Raw genomic sequence first — 15597 nt, forward strand, 5'->3', positions numbered from 1 at the left:
CTGCCCCGGGTCCCAGCTGGTGGTCCAGGGCACGCTCCCGGGGACGGACGTCAAGTGGACTCTCCCGGCGCTGTCTCGCACCGCCGCGCGCGCCTGCCGAATCGCTGAAGCACCCCCGACCCCTCTCTGGCCACGCCCAGTCCCGTATAGCCCCGCCCCGTCCGACTTGACCACGCCCCCAAAGCGCCTTAAGGGGCCCCACCTTCCCCGCACGTGATGACGTAAGACGTAACGGCGGCCCCTAGTCGCCATGCTCTTGAGGTCAAGGGGTGGCTTCTGCGGTCACAGTTCAGCCCTAGAAAAGGTGTAATCACAAATTGTGCGTAGCCGAACTCTTTGTAGCTAGGCGATCTAAGGGATAGACGTGCCAAAGGGTGAGCTTAAGGACAGACGTGCCAAAGGGTGAGCTTAACTTCACCTACAGGAGAGGCAGTGACTCACCTCTACTTTAGGCTAAGAATTCATTGCAGTGAGCCGGCAGGTAACCAGAGGGGAAGGCTTCAGAAGGCCACAGCGTCGGAATCTAAAAGCTAGGAGTTTCCTTGGCTTTTTGTGTGTGTGTGTTTGGTTTTGGTCTCTATACTTCATAACTGCTTTCCCCCAGCCAGAATCGCTTTTGCTATTCATAGTCAGATTTCAACTGGGCTGAAAGGAAGGAAGCAAGAAGAGGGAAGCGGTGGACACTGGGGGATAGTAAGTAGTTGGCTATAGCTGGACAGAGGGGCTGGAAGGGACGTCCAGCAATGTTAGGGTCAAATCATAATGCCTTGATAGAGGGCCCAGGTTTTATTCCCTACGCAACAAAAGCTTTTCAAAGATGTTTAGCAGGAAAGTGACATTCTGTCACTCTGGGAAAGAAAGTGAAAACTGGATGACAGGAAATGAAGACTGGTCGCAGGGAGAGTAGTTAGGGATTTGTTGACATAATGCAGGTGTAAGTCCATGGGAGTGGCAGTGGAATGGGCAAAAGATAGAAAATATAGATGATAGAAAAGAATAAGGTCATAGAGGAAGAGAGAGCTATCTTAAATGACTCCCAAGATTCCTGACTCTTTCTGTGCTGTTAACCGAGAGACTGAACACAGAGGAGTATGTTCGCTTGTCAGGAGCTAAAGAGCATCCAGGTTAAGATGTCTGGGTGACATTTCACACCATGTCCATTCCTAAATTTTAAAATGTATAAGCCATTCCCACCTGGCACGTCTGTTTACCTCAAATTCTGTGTGTCAATACATTAAATTCATTGTCTTTAGCTGAAACTTTTTCATTGGCTCTGCCATTCTCCTGATCAGCCCATGAATCATCTTCAGTTCCCCTACAACTTACATCTAAATATTCCAGCAAATACTAGACATTTTGTTCTTTGCGATATTCATAATTTATCTCCCTCTGCCTTATTCTTCAATAATATTAGAGAGAACATGCCCAGCTAAATTCCATACCATTTGGGATTCCTGGCCTGAAACTATCCCCTCTACTGATTAAATCAAGAGATGTTTTGGGTGGTAACTCCCAATGTGCCAGGAATTGTGCTAGGACTGTGGAGACAATGGTGAATAAAAACAGAAAGTGACATTACTCTTGGTGAATGCCATGGAGAAGTACATGACTCAATATGATTTTCTAGTAGAAAGGTTTGACTTACTCATTGAGGTGAAAAGAGACTTTTCCCCCAAACTGATGATTAAGCTGAGGTTTGAAGGATAAAGTCGGTTTAGCTAGAAGACAGAGGGGAAGAGCTTTCCAAGCCAGTGAAACACGAAAGCGATGTCCCTTAGGCAGCAGGCTAACAGGTATAAGGGGCTAAAACATGATCAGGGGAGAAGGGCACAAATGATAATACTTGTGTTTCAAAAATAATACCGTATTGTGTGAAGAGCAGTTTAAAGAGAGAGGAGCAGATTAGAATGGATGGAAGTAATATTCCTTAGAAAACTAATTACAGTAGCCCAGGCACTAGGTGGCAATTACTGATACTGAGGTGGAGGTGATTGTGGAGATAAAACTGAATCGATTCCAAAGGTATTTGGGAGGTTTTGGAAAATGGAGCAGATAGATGATAGTGAAGACAGAGGCAGGTGTCAAAAACATAAGTTTTTTGGATTATGTGTCTGGTTATGTGATAATGGAATGTACTGGTGAGAAATTATTAATTCAGCTTTGGATTTCTTACCTATGAGACATCTAAGAGAAGATGTCAAGTAGACCACAGCACATACAGGTTTGCAACTCAAAGAAGGTGAATAAGCTGGCGACAGATTCGGAAGTCATTTACATTTAGGTGGCAAGAGCATCGAAGTTATAGGGTGTGAATATATACTATAAAAGAAGGACTGGGCCCCCAAAGAACTTTAATATGTTATATCTAATCTGTGGATAGGAGATAATGCATTACTTTTTGTTGGTCCTGCAAAACCAACAGAAAAGAGTTGCTAGATTGGTAACAGGAGAATAAGGGGGCTACTGTGGCATAGAGGACAAGATAGAGAAATGTCAGGAGTGGTTAACAGTATTGAATGCTGTTGAGAGGTTCCAATAAAATGAGAACTGAAAATATATGTTTTGACTTTTCAACATGGAGTCATTGGTGACTTTTGTGACTCTATGTTGGTGGGCGAATGGACCTGCAATTCAGATAGAACTAGAGATGAAATGATGTTGGCAAACACAATTTCTCTTTTGAAAACTTTGGCTGTGAAAGAGAGGGACCTAAAATGGTAGCTAGGGGGCGTAAAGAGTTAATTTTTATTTTTTTATTTTTTTTAGTGGGTGATATACTTAAGCAGTTGAGAGAGAGGAGAGAAATTGAGATTGCTGTGTAAGGAAGACAGGAGGGATTGGTGCCAAAGCACAAACAGGAAATCAGGACTTTAGTAGGTTACATAAAGCAGAAATAGGTCATCTACTGCTTCACTCTTCAAAGTGGTCCACAGCTTCTCTGGATATCCTTACCAAGCCAGAGTCTAACTTTAACAAGATCTCCCAGGTGAGTCAAATGTACATAAAGTTTGAGGAGCATTGCTGTACAGAAGCTGGGGATAAGGAGGGTGGTGGGTGAAATGTATAGGCTGGGAATTTAGGATTAGAAAGACAAAGTTGTTGTGATTGGGGGGGTGGGGAGTATTATAGCATGAGCTACAAAGAAACAGGTGTGTTTTATGGTTGATGGGTTTGTTTTATATTTTAACTTTGCAAACTATAAAGTAAAAGGGATCTGGGAGTGGTAACAGGCAACCAGGTGGACATCAACACTATATCCTGGATGTGTGATGAGAGAAAATAATTATGCAGCATTTGGGAGAATGTCCCAAATGTTAGGACAATGATTGCCTCAGAGAGAGCCAGCTTTCAGTGTCAGGCAAAAGATGGAGCAACTTCCCAAAGACGACAGTGCATACAGGGGAGTTCAGTGTTTATGGAGTAGCAAGCCCACAAACACTGGGAAACAATGGTAGTATCAGACACATTCCTACCCTCTTAGAGCTTACATTCCAATGGGAGACACAATAATTAAGTAGCTATGCAAATGAATGCATAATTGTAACCATGATAAGTGCTAGAAAATGAGTACTCTGAGAATAGAACAGGTGAATTTGACTTGGTTAGGGGAGGTTGGCCTGAACGAGCTTGGGCAGAATTCTGAAGCATGGTAGGCATTTTTATTTTTTAAGTAAAGTTGGGAGGAAATGGTATTGCATGCAGATAGAACATTTATCACAATTTTTATCTCCTCTTCAATCCTGCAGCTCCTTACCCCAGGCCCTCAGAATGATGTATTTCACTCATATTCTTTTACATACTATATTCACACATTATAATTATAGTCAACTAGAGGCCCGATGCATGAAATTAGTGCAAGACCTTGGCCCCGGCCCCTGACTGCAGCTGCTGTGCCCCCCCGCCCCCCCGCCCCACACAGCCTTGTCCAGAAGGAATGATGTCTAGAAGGACATTTGGTCTAATTAGCATATTACCCCTTTATTATTATAGATATTTTAGAGAGTGCTTTACAAAGTGTGTACTGAGGCACTCCAAGGGTGCCACAGCCAACACCAAGGGGCGTCATTGTGGGACATTTAAATTTTTCAAGGGCAACCCAATGATATCCACTAAAAATGATGCAGATCATTAGCTCCAGGTAGTTCAAAGAAGCTCACCATTAAATCATACCCATTGATGACATCACACCTTTGTGAGGCTGGATTTTTGTAAGTTGCTATTATAAAACACAAGGATCATAGAGCAGGAAATGAGGGTAGTGGTTTCGAATCCAATTCCAGGTTCTGAGAAATTATAAAGTGCCAACCAGACATGCACATCCTTTAAGAATGAAATAAACTTTCAAAAAATATATGTGTATTATTTTTTTTAAACAGCTACTAAGTTGTTAGAATAGACATATTGCCGAAACCGGTTTGGCTCAGTGGATAGAATGTCAGCCTGCGGACTGAAGGGTCCCAGGTTCGATTCGGTCAAGGGCATGTACCTGGGTTGCGGGCACATCCCCGGTGGGAGATGTGCAGGAGGCAGCTGATCGATGTTTCTCTCTCATCAATGTTTCTAACACTCTATCTCGCTCCCTTCCTCTCTGAAGAAAATCAATAAAATATATATTTTAAAAAAAAGAATAGACATATATAATAAGTTTGGACATAACTAGTTAGTGAGTAGTGCTGACTTGTGTTTCTTTCAGCATGCCACACCATGGAAAATTACTGGAACACTAAAAGTGCCATGAACTGGAAAAGTTTGGGGATGTTTGGTATAGCTAACTGCTAAACCCTTCATTTTGGTTTTTGCTTGCTGGACCCTTTTTATTATAAATGTGAAATTTGATTATAAGAAATGTTACAAAGAAGCTTTATGTTTCACATACTAAGATAAAGTGATTATTAACCATTTTATCAAATAATATATATATGTATAAAATTTTTGTTAAAAGCCTTTTAGCTTTATCTATATATAGGTATTTAGGATCTGCCTAACAATATTTATTTTATGCATTTTAAATCATGATGAAGAAGAAACTAAAGTTCAAATACATTTATATTAAAGAAATATTTAAAAAAGAAAGTTGGCCTGGCTGGTGTGGCCTCAGTGAATAAAATTACATTAACATAATATGAAAAACTTAAGGACAAGTACATTATTGTGACACTGATTTGAAAACTATAATTTAGATCTGTTCAACTTTAAGAGGCTAGCACATTCTTGTGCACATTAAAAAATAAAAACGTGTTCTTGAAAATGTTTAACTGGAATTTTCACAATTGTAGACAGTGGTGCTTAACTTTGTTGTACTTCAGCTGGGAGCTTTAAAAAATACTGATGCCTTCCAGAGACCTTGATGTAATTAATATAGGTTGTGGCCTGCGTATTAGCATTTTAGGAGGTATTATATTGTGGTCATATAGGAGAAAAATTCTTATTCTCAGGAAATGCATGCTGCAACGTTTAAATGTGAAATATCCTGGTACTGGTAACTTAAGAATGGTCTAGCAAAAGATACACACACACACACACACACACACACACACACACACGTATATTTATACATTCATACACAATTGTGAAGGGTTTTCAGGTATTTGTTGTATTATTCTTTCAACTTTTCCATATGTTGACATTTTTCCCAATAAAAAGAGAAAACAATAAGAGTGAAAACAAATCGCCATTTACCCTCAAGTTTAAAAATTCAGAGACAACATCATATCTGAAGCCTGATAACTGTTTCACTGAGAGGTGGGGCCAGGTCTGGTATATTAATCACCCAGTGCTTACATAAGATAAAGCTCTAGAACTTGCTCTAACCCTTGGGATTCCAGGAAACAGATGGATGACAAGTGAAAGACAACTCAAATGAGATTTCTGCACTCCTCCAGGTTAAAAACAAACTTAGAAGCCCAAACCCTCATTTTCAGCATCTGTGGCTGAAGAATGTATGTGTAGATAGTTGTGCATTTTAAAAATATAGCTGGTTTATACTAACCACAAATTATTCACTTTGTTGTAATCACCAGTCAGTTATATAGACTAAAATGCTAATAGTTTTTAATACCTTATAAATATTTTTACTTATTTTTAAAACTGTAAATTTGAAATGTCTTCTTTAACAACTTGCTTGCATATAATATACTCCTTGACTTGTGGTAAAATTTCAAAATGCACCCATAACCAGTATTTATATCTGTAAATCATACATGCTAAAGCAGTAGCTTTTTAAAAATCTTGGGGAAAATGTTCAGTTAAATCTGTTCACATCAATGCTATGCAAAACAAGTGTAGTAAGTAAGGGTCTCAGGACACTCCTTCCTTAAACTCTATACAAACCATTGGGAAAACCTGCCATTACCTGATTGGTAAGTTGATAGTGATAAAGGAGATCTGGTTACATAATTAATCAAGGGGATGTAGCTGAGGGTGGAGTGTCCTGTTCTCCACCCTTCCCTCCTAAGGCAGAGTGGAAGAATTTCCCTTGTAAAACTTTAAACTTTATTTGAGCCTCTGTCCTGCCTGAACATAGATTGGCTTCCCATCTGCCTTTACAGCCAAGGAGTCCTGATGGAAATGCGTTAGAAGGATTCAATTTATTCCCAGTTTTTGGACCCATTTCTTACATTCTTCCAGTCCCTGCTTTGGGTTGAATCCATTCTGATGATCTCAGTCTATAAATAAAAAATCAGATAAAGTAGATGTGTTTCTGAAAAAAAAAGCATGGAAATCAAATAATTATATTGGAGTACATGGGCATTGAAAGAATACCAAACAGATTATTTTATAATATAAATAGTTCAGGGTTTTCAAATATTTGTGAGATAATGTATTTTCCATATTTATTTATTTATTTAAACTAAGATGTTATGAGCACACAGATTTATGCCAATGTTTAACATAATCTTTTAAAGCCAGTCACCACCACTACCACCACATCCACCACCAAAAAAACAACAACAACAACAAAAAAACACACACCAAAAAAAGCCACACAAAACAAAAAACACACACACCAAAAAAACAAAACAAAAAAGAGTCAGCATACACATATTAAGAAAAACACCAATCTGACTCTTGCTAGAGTGCTTTAGATTGTATATAAAGAGAGTTTTCATTCTATTTTTTATTTTATGTATGTTTAAAATTCAAGAGGATTTGACATCCCAACTCTTTCCTTTTTTATGATTAGCAGAACACAAATTGAAATAATAATAAAGCACAAATGTTGCCATATTGGAAGGTTCTATCCAGCAGAAAGAAAGCCACTAATGCAGTCTCTAATAATGTCCTTCCCCCTTTGAATAAGAAGGTTTGTGTTCTGACATTAAATGGATTAAGCAGCAAGCCTGCTGAGAAAAATACTCAAAGGTATTAAACCCTTGCAGTGTTGGTTTAACTGTAAGTACTGTAAAATAAGATTAAGTCTGAGTTTGGAAGAAGAACTAGATTTGACGTAAGACTAAAAGGTAACAGTATTCACAGATGCCTGAATTAATGGTTCAGTGAAAAATATAATTAGCACAAGATTTGAAAATATGTCTTCTTTCGCAAATGTCTTCTGAGAGTAATCAGTGCTGTAGACTGATGTAGTGGAAAGAGCACTGGGCAAGGGGCCAACATCTAGGAATTCAAGTTTGTTGCTCTAGCACTCGCTAGTTCTATGACCTTGGATAAGAAATTTCTACTCTCTGAGTGACAGTATGGTGGATGCGGCCAACTGGCAACCATTCTCCTCTATAGAGTGTACATTTCTGCACTGCAGAAGCTGGAAAGCTAAAAACTGCATTTCCTAGATTCCTGTGCTATTAGAGTTGCAGATGCAAATTAGGTTCAACCAATTGGATGCACTTGCTGAGATTTGGAAAGCAGAAGTCAAGTGGGGGTCATCTTCCTACTGCTTGCATTGTTTTCTGCTAATAAGTGTGATTGTGAAGATACCAGTTTTATGTGACAGGTTCCAGCATCCAACTTCAAGGGTTTTGAGAGGCTATTGTGGTGGCAGCAGCGGTGTTTTTTTTTTTCAGATCCCTTGACACGACAGTAGTGACTTCTGGATTCCTCACCTTTCTGACTTAGTAGTTCCCAATAGGTCATTCTGCAGTGTTCTGTCCTCGACACTCACCCCAGAACCTCATTCTCTGCCTTTCTAATTATTTTTTAAGCTTTTAATTTTCTCTTTAAGTAGACTTTCTGTCTACTTAAAGTACCTGGAGCTTATTCTGTTTCCTGTAGTGAACCCTAGGTGACACACACATGTGCAAATTTTATCCACACCTTACAGGTGTGAATAAAATTGAGAAGACCAAACCCAACTATCTAAGTATATTTAATATTGTTTCCTCTTTTTTTGAAAGATGGTCATTCCTGATACGAGCAGCTTTCAAAATCGCCTCATGGTATTTTCTTGTCATTAATTTTATTCAGATAATAATGGTCTAAACACATTTGTAATGTACTGGTTCTGTTGGGCAAATAACCCAGAAAAAGCAATTGCATATTCAATAGGTATATAGATATTCCAAATCTCTTGTTCTCAAAAATTACCATGAGTTAACAGTGACACTTTTTAAAAATATGTTTCTATTGATCTTTAGAGAGAGAGAGGAAGGGAGAGGGATAGAGAGATAGAAACATTGATGAGAGAGAGAGATCATCAATCAAGCTGCCCTCTTGCACATCACCTACAGGGGATGATTGAGCCCACAACCTGGTCATGTACCCTCATCAGGAATCAAACCAGTGACCTCTGGGTTCATGGGTGGACACTCAACCACTGCAATACACCAGCTGGGTGATACCTTTCTTGTAATTAAAATGAATAGTTATCACTTCAATTTTATATTTTCTTAATATTCCTTTTTTATGATGGCAATAATTAGAAGCATTAAGGAAATTCTATAAGGAAATGGACAGATAAACATAGCTCCATGTCTGTTAAGATTTGAGTAGATTTGGAAAAATTTTGCTTTGTGTTCTCTGAGCTTATACTTTCTAAAGGAGTAAAATAATCCTTTCTAATCATCTTTTGTCTTTTTTTTTTTCTTTTTCAGAAACACTTGTTAGATCTGTGGATCCAAGAGACTTTTTGCCTTTAAACCCGCCCACATGCCCAACCCCCATTAGGGAGCCAAAGCTCTTCAGATCAGTTATTTCTGACGAGGCCTCTCTGCTCTCTGGTTTCAGCCTGGCTCCTGACTGTCTCCATTTATGTTTGTGTCTTCTTCTGTGCCCTTTCGACTTGTGCTGAGTCCTCTTCTGCTTCTCCTAAAAGAACCCGTTCCACTGGCTTTTCTTCCTTGAGAATTTTTTTTCTAGTTTTGGGCCCTTAGGACTTAAATTCATTTGAGCCTCAACTATGATAAACACCTTTTAGTTCTCCTGGGGAAGAGAATTCAGAAAACAAGAGATTTACACTGAGACCCCATTACTTTCTAACATAATTTTAAATATTGGACAGAATAAACTATCGAATTTTCTAGTGGTCTGTGGATAAAAGCTTATTTATTTACTTGCACATATATAAATAAACCCTACTTTCATAATTTCATCTATAATTTCTTTATAGAACAATTCTAACCTTAATATAATCGTTCCTAATTTTCAGACTTACCTCAAATTTCCCCATCCCATCTGAAATGCTACCACAAGTTTTGTTCTGAAAATGCTTTGTTCTGAATACACTAGAGGCCCTGTGCATGAAATTCGTGCACGGGCTGGGGGTCCCCTCAGCCCAGCCTGTACCCTCTCCAATCCGGGACTCCTCAGGGGATGTCCGACTGCCAGTGTAGGCCGGGGATTGGGCCTAAACTGGCAGTCAGGCATCCCTCTCACAATCCAAGACCACTGGCTCCTAACTGCTCACCTGCCTGCCAGCCTGATCACCCCTAACCACCTCTGCCTGCCGGCCTGATCGCCCCTAACCACCTCTGCCTGCCGGCCTGATTGCCCCTAACTGCCCCACCCTCCCGCTGGCCTGGTCACTCCCAACCACCTCCCCACCAGCCTGATTGCTCCAAACTGCTCCCCTCGCCAGCCTGGTTGCCCTTACTGCCCCCCTGCTGGCCTGGTCGCCCCCATCTGCCCGCTCTTGCTGGCCTGGACACCCCACGCAGCCTGCTGTTCAGTCATTTGGTTGTCTCTCACTAACCCCTCTGCCGGCCTTGTCACTCCACATAGCCTGCTGTTCAGTTGTCCGGTTGTTTCTGTTGTGACGGCCCCTGTTTTTTTATATATGAGGATATGCCACTTCCCTTCTCAAGAATATATAATTGCTCCTTGTCCATTAAATCAATTTGAAATAGCTATCCTAAGATACCCCATCAACTAATTTAACTTTACTTTCTAATTGTATCTTCCCCATTGCATAACACATGCCTCCACTTCAATCAGACCAATTAGGGAGAAAAAGAGAGAGAGACAGAGAGACAGAGAGAGACATCTATGTGAGAGAGAATATCCATCAGTTGCCTTCCAGGAATAGAACTTGCAACCTTTTGGCGTACAGGACAATGCTGCAACCAACTGAACCACCATCCAGGGCCATACCAATTTTCTTATGATTTCCTTTTCATCCTCATATTTAATTGAAAAACCTACTCTCTACTTATTCCAATTAAACCCATCAATCCCCAAAAGTACTTGCTTGTTCCATAAGTTCTTCATATTAACATGTCTTACATTATTTATAATTTTTTCATTAATGATCCATATTTCCCATGAAATTGAAGAATATGCTGGTGAAATATTAAGTACTTAATATGTGTTGAATTAATATTGAACATTTTATTGTTGATGTTACATATCCTAAAACTTACATTCATGTTATGTTTAATTGTTGGTTCAATCACTCATAGGTTTTCTCAGCTACAATGTCCCGCTTTTCAGATGTCAATAACAAGTTTGGTATGTTACTTGTCATTCAAGATGAACTATGTAATTTAGTTTTCATGCTGACGCCAGATCATTTCACTAATGGCACAGTATACTATTCATTTTATAGTCATATAGGATGCATACTTGCAACAAATAAATACGGAGTAGTGGAAACAGCATAAAGAAGAAGACGTGATCCTTGCCTTTTCACATCCAGAAAACCTACAGGGTACGCAGGGTGAGGGGAGTGAGCAGGAAATCACCAGCGAGTATGATGAGTCTGAGGGGTATGGTAAGTACAAGATACTCTGAAAGCACATACAGAGGACACCTAATCTAAACTCAGGGGTTCCGAAGGGACAAGCTGATCCCTGAAGAGTAGGCATTACCCCAGCAAACAAGGCTTGGGAAGGTCAGAGGAATCCTGGGTATGATCTGAAAGCAGTGAATACAGGGAAAGTTAATTTAATTTCTTAAAATTTCACTGGCATATTTAGTTCAGATTCAGATTTTCTAAGATTCCAGTTCACATCTTAAAATCGAACAAAATTACCTCAAACCAAAAGGACATGTTGGGTATATTTTTTAAATGATATTTCATAAGTTATTATTATTCCTAAAATATTTGCAAGGGGAAAACTATTTTTCATCCTGTCTTAGGTCACATCCCTGAAAGCTTTCACAGAGGGAGTGCGCTCAGGGGAAGGGATGTGAGAAGTAGGAGAGGACAGGACAAAGAGCTAACCAGGAGTGTGGCTGCAGCGGGACCCCCCCTTCAGCCAGTGACTCGGGAGCATGAATTGAATCACAGAGTTGGTCCCACCTTGAGGTAAGAAGTCTGGCTGCTATTAGGGTGGGCATGAGGGAGGATAATCTCCAGGATGCGGAGGCTGTGGCTTCCACGGGCACAGGAAATTTTTAAGGAAAAGGGGAAGCAGTGAGCCAGGCAAGCCAACATTCAGCGCGTCAGGGGCATGGGTGCAACTGGGTGTAGCAGCTGGTAAAGGGGATCTGTTTGTCTCGTCAGTCCTCACCTGAGGATATTTTCCCATTGATTTTTAGAGAGAATGGAAGGGAGAGGGAGAGACACAGAAAGAGAAACATCAATGTGAGAGACACATGGATTGGTTGCCTCCCACACACGCCCCGGTGGGATTGAGCCTGCACTGAGGTACATGCCCTTGACCAGAATCAAACCCTGGGATCCTTCAGTCCATCGGCTGATGCTCTATCCACTGAGCCAAACTGGGTAGGCTATTATGGAGATATTTTTAAGAGGCACAAACAGCTCAATGCACTCATGTAACACAAAGTGCACTAATGAGGAAAATGCTGATAAAGTGGGCATTTGTCTTACATAAGCTCTGTAGATGGCTTTTGATTAAAAAAAGTTTTAACACATTTGCATTTACTTTCCATATAGCTTATGGAAACTGCAATTATTTTTAATTTTCAAAAATGAATAAAATCTCTATTTCCCATTTAATCCATTTTTATAAAAAATGAAAATTAGTATTTATTGAATAATAGCCCTGTGCATTTTACATACTTTTATTTAGTCTTACAATCCTGTGAAACAGGTACCTTTTTAAAAAATTGAATTAAAATTCACCACTTAAAAGCCTATGAGTGGTTTTTGGTGTATTCACAAGGTTATGAAACCATCAATATTATCTAATTCCAGAACATTTACAGCACCCCGAAAAGAAACCCTATATTCATTAGCAGTCAATCTCCATTCCCTCTCTTGCCAGCTCTTACAAAACTATTCATCTACTTTCTCCCTCTGAAAATCTGTTTATTCTGGCCACTTCATATAAATGGGATTGGGTTTAACTTCTTTTATTTAGCGTCATGTTTTCATCCACGTTGTAGCGTTGATCAGTATTTCATTCCACTCATCAGTTGATGGACAAATGGATTTTTTTAACTTTCTGGCTAATTTGAACAATGCTACTATGAACATTCATGTACAAGTTCTTGTGTGGACACATGTTTTCATTTCTCTTGGGTCTATATCTAGAAGTAAAATTGCTGGGTGTATGCTAACTATGTTTTACAAGGGACACTACACCGTTTACATTCCCATTAGCAATGTATGAGGGTTCCAACTTCTCCATACCCTTGTCAACACCTTAGTGTTCTTTTCACCACAGCCACCGTAGGAGGTATGAAGCGATATTTCATTGTGGTTTTGATTTTCATTTCCTTAATGAATAATGATGTTCAGTATCTTTTCATGTGTTTATTGGCTATTTGTATATCTTCTTTGGATAAATTATATTCAAATTCTTTGCCCATATTTATTGTTGTATGAGCGTTCTTTATATATTTTGACTACTAGACTCTTATCAGATACATGATTTCAAAATATTCTCTTCCATTCTGTGGGTCTTTCTTAATAGTGTCCTTTGATGCACAAAAGTTTTTAATTTTGTTGAAGTCCAATTGGTCAACTTTTTCTGTTTGTGCTTTTGGTGTCATATCTAAGAAGCCATTGCCAAATCCAAAGTCATAAAGATTTGGCCTATATTTTCTTGTAAGAATTTTATAGTTTTAGCTATTACATTTATGTAATTGGTTCACTTAAAGTTAATTTTTGTGCATGATGTGTGGTAAGGGTCCAACTGCATTCTTTTGCATATGGATATCCAGGTATCCCAGGATCTTTGTTGAAAAGATTATTCTTTCCCCCATTGAATTGTGTTGCACCCTCCCTCCAATATTAATCATTTTCATCTTCTTTTTAAACAGTTTCATGAATCCTCTCATATCACTTCCAAGCCTCCTCTAATTTTTTTTTATTTTGACATAGCTGAAGCGTTATTTCTTGCACAATACAAGTCTTATACCAAATTAGGAAATATTACTTCCTCACATCCCCTTATAACAACTAATTTTCTCTTCAGATTTGTATCAGCTTGTCAAAGAGTTAGAGGCAAACTTCGTGAAAATAATATAATAAGTGTGAATAATTTTTTTTGTAATTCTCATTTTGTGGAGCATTTACATTAATATTATTTAAAGTATATATGTGTGTAGTGAAAATGGCCACATTAAAGGTATATTCTGTTGAGGTTTCCTCTATACAGAGATGATCAATCTCCTGAGCAGATAAAGATGAACTATTATTCATTACATAAACATTTATGGAATGCCTGCCACTGCACTATCATCACTGGTGCTAGAAAAACTAACAGCTCCTCTTCTCAAGGGACTTACCTAGGAATGGAGAAAGATCAGTAAACCTGTGATTACTTACATTCAAGCCCTGTGGCGGGAGCATGTGTTACAGGAGAACAGGGAGCAACTCATTTAGATCTTGAAAATAAAATAAGTTCTAAAAAATGAGTTACATGATAACACATAACATCTTTTGACCCATGTTTCTCAACATGGTGAAGTACAGGGGACCCCCACCCTTTATTCCTTGCTTCTCTGCCCTAAACCACTGAAAGGCAGCATTTCTGGGACAGTCAGCTCTGTAGATACAAACTCTGTATACCCTTGGGGTGTCCCAAAACCAAATTAGGAAAGAGGTTAGGAAGGAAGAGAGTTTGCAAGCTGTTCTGCTGCAGAGGTAAAGCCATGTTCTCCCACTGATTTATCTAGCAGTTTCTCCAACAGTTCAAGGCTTGCCCAGCCTCCATAGCAGCTTTCCACAGAACACATGCTCAGGGGGCAACTAGGGAATGATACAGGGCACACAGGCCTCTATACATTTCTAATAGTCTCAGTTAGACTCTGGGATACAAAATAAAAAATGTGATGGATTATATAGTCAAAATACAAAATTGTTTATAAATTCGGCATTTGTAGAACAAAAAAAAATTGGGAATCGTGTGTCTTTTAAAAAATATATTTTGAGAAAAACATTTGCCCATACCAGTTACTACACTCCAAACCAACAGATGACACATATAACCTGAAGCTAATAAAACTGATGACAGATATATCTATTTGAGACTATGGGCTGTGACTCCCAGACAGCTGGAGAATGATTTACTGGAACAGTTGCTAAATACAGTAGCTGCCTTGATCAACATTACAACAATTGGCAATAACTGTGTCCATAGCAGAGCGTGAGCTAAGGAAACTGGCAATGTCACATCTCAAAGCTCGATCTGTCAAGGGTGCCTATGATGTTAGAGCGAATAAATGTCAACCTAAAAATTCATCTGTGTGACAACTAACCCTGGAACTGTCCAATTCTCTTTAAACAGATCTGTAATTTTGCAATAGGTACTGAATTGAAAGTATAAAAAGGATATTTTTTTAAAAAAAATCTCATCAGTCTTAACAGATATTCAATTCAACATTTTATTTATTTATTTATTTATTTATTTATTTTGGTGAGAACCTAACATTTGCTAGAACATAAGAGGTTCAAGATTTATGAGATGAAAAGACACTTGGATAATATGCAGACCTTCCAAGAGAAGAATGCTATACTAATTAAAGACAAACATACAAATTGACCATACTTTTGCTATGCCTCAAGCCACGCCCACCAGCCAATCAAAATGACCATATGCAAATTAACCCAACCAACATGGCGGCTGGCAGTCACGGAGCTGGAGCGAGCAGTGGGCTTGGTTGCCCCAGTGATGGAGGAAGCCAAGGTTCCCCGCCTGCCACGGCCCAGCTCTGAGATCCACTGGAAGCAACAAAGTTTCAATTATAGAAGGTAAACAAACCCCAGATAACTGCTTTCAGCCAGCCGTGGCACCA

General features: G+C 39.2%; 1 long non-coding RNA gene across 2 annotated transcripts in view; it reads left to right on the forward strand.

Annotated features, from left to right (window-relative positions):
• The first annotated feature begins 2433 nt into the window (after positions 1–2433).
• The window catches only part of LOC107181710, a 25949-nt gene continuing 12785 nt past the window's right edge, over positions 2434–15597 (forward strand). The window contains exons 1-2 of one of the 2 annotated variants that reach the window (XR_001512405.1): positions 2434–2986; positions 11527–11695. This is a non-coding gene — a long non-coding RNA (uncharacterized LOC107181710). Of the gene's footprint in view, positions 2987–10478; positions 11696–15597 lie in introns of those variants that run through there. The other variant, XR_001512404.1, reaches the window with a different exon arrangement.

This window comes from Myotis davidii, unplaced genomic scaffold (genome assembly GCF_000327345.1).
Source record: "Myotis davidii unplaced genomic scaffold, ASM32734v1 scaffold168, whole genome shotgun sequence".
Classification (NCBI taxonomy): Eukaryota; Metazoa; Chordata; class Mammalia; order Chiroptera; family Vespertilionidae; genus Myotis; species Myotis davidii.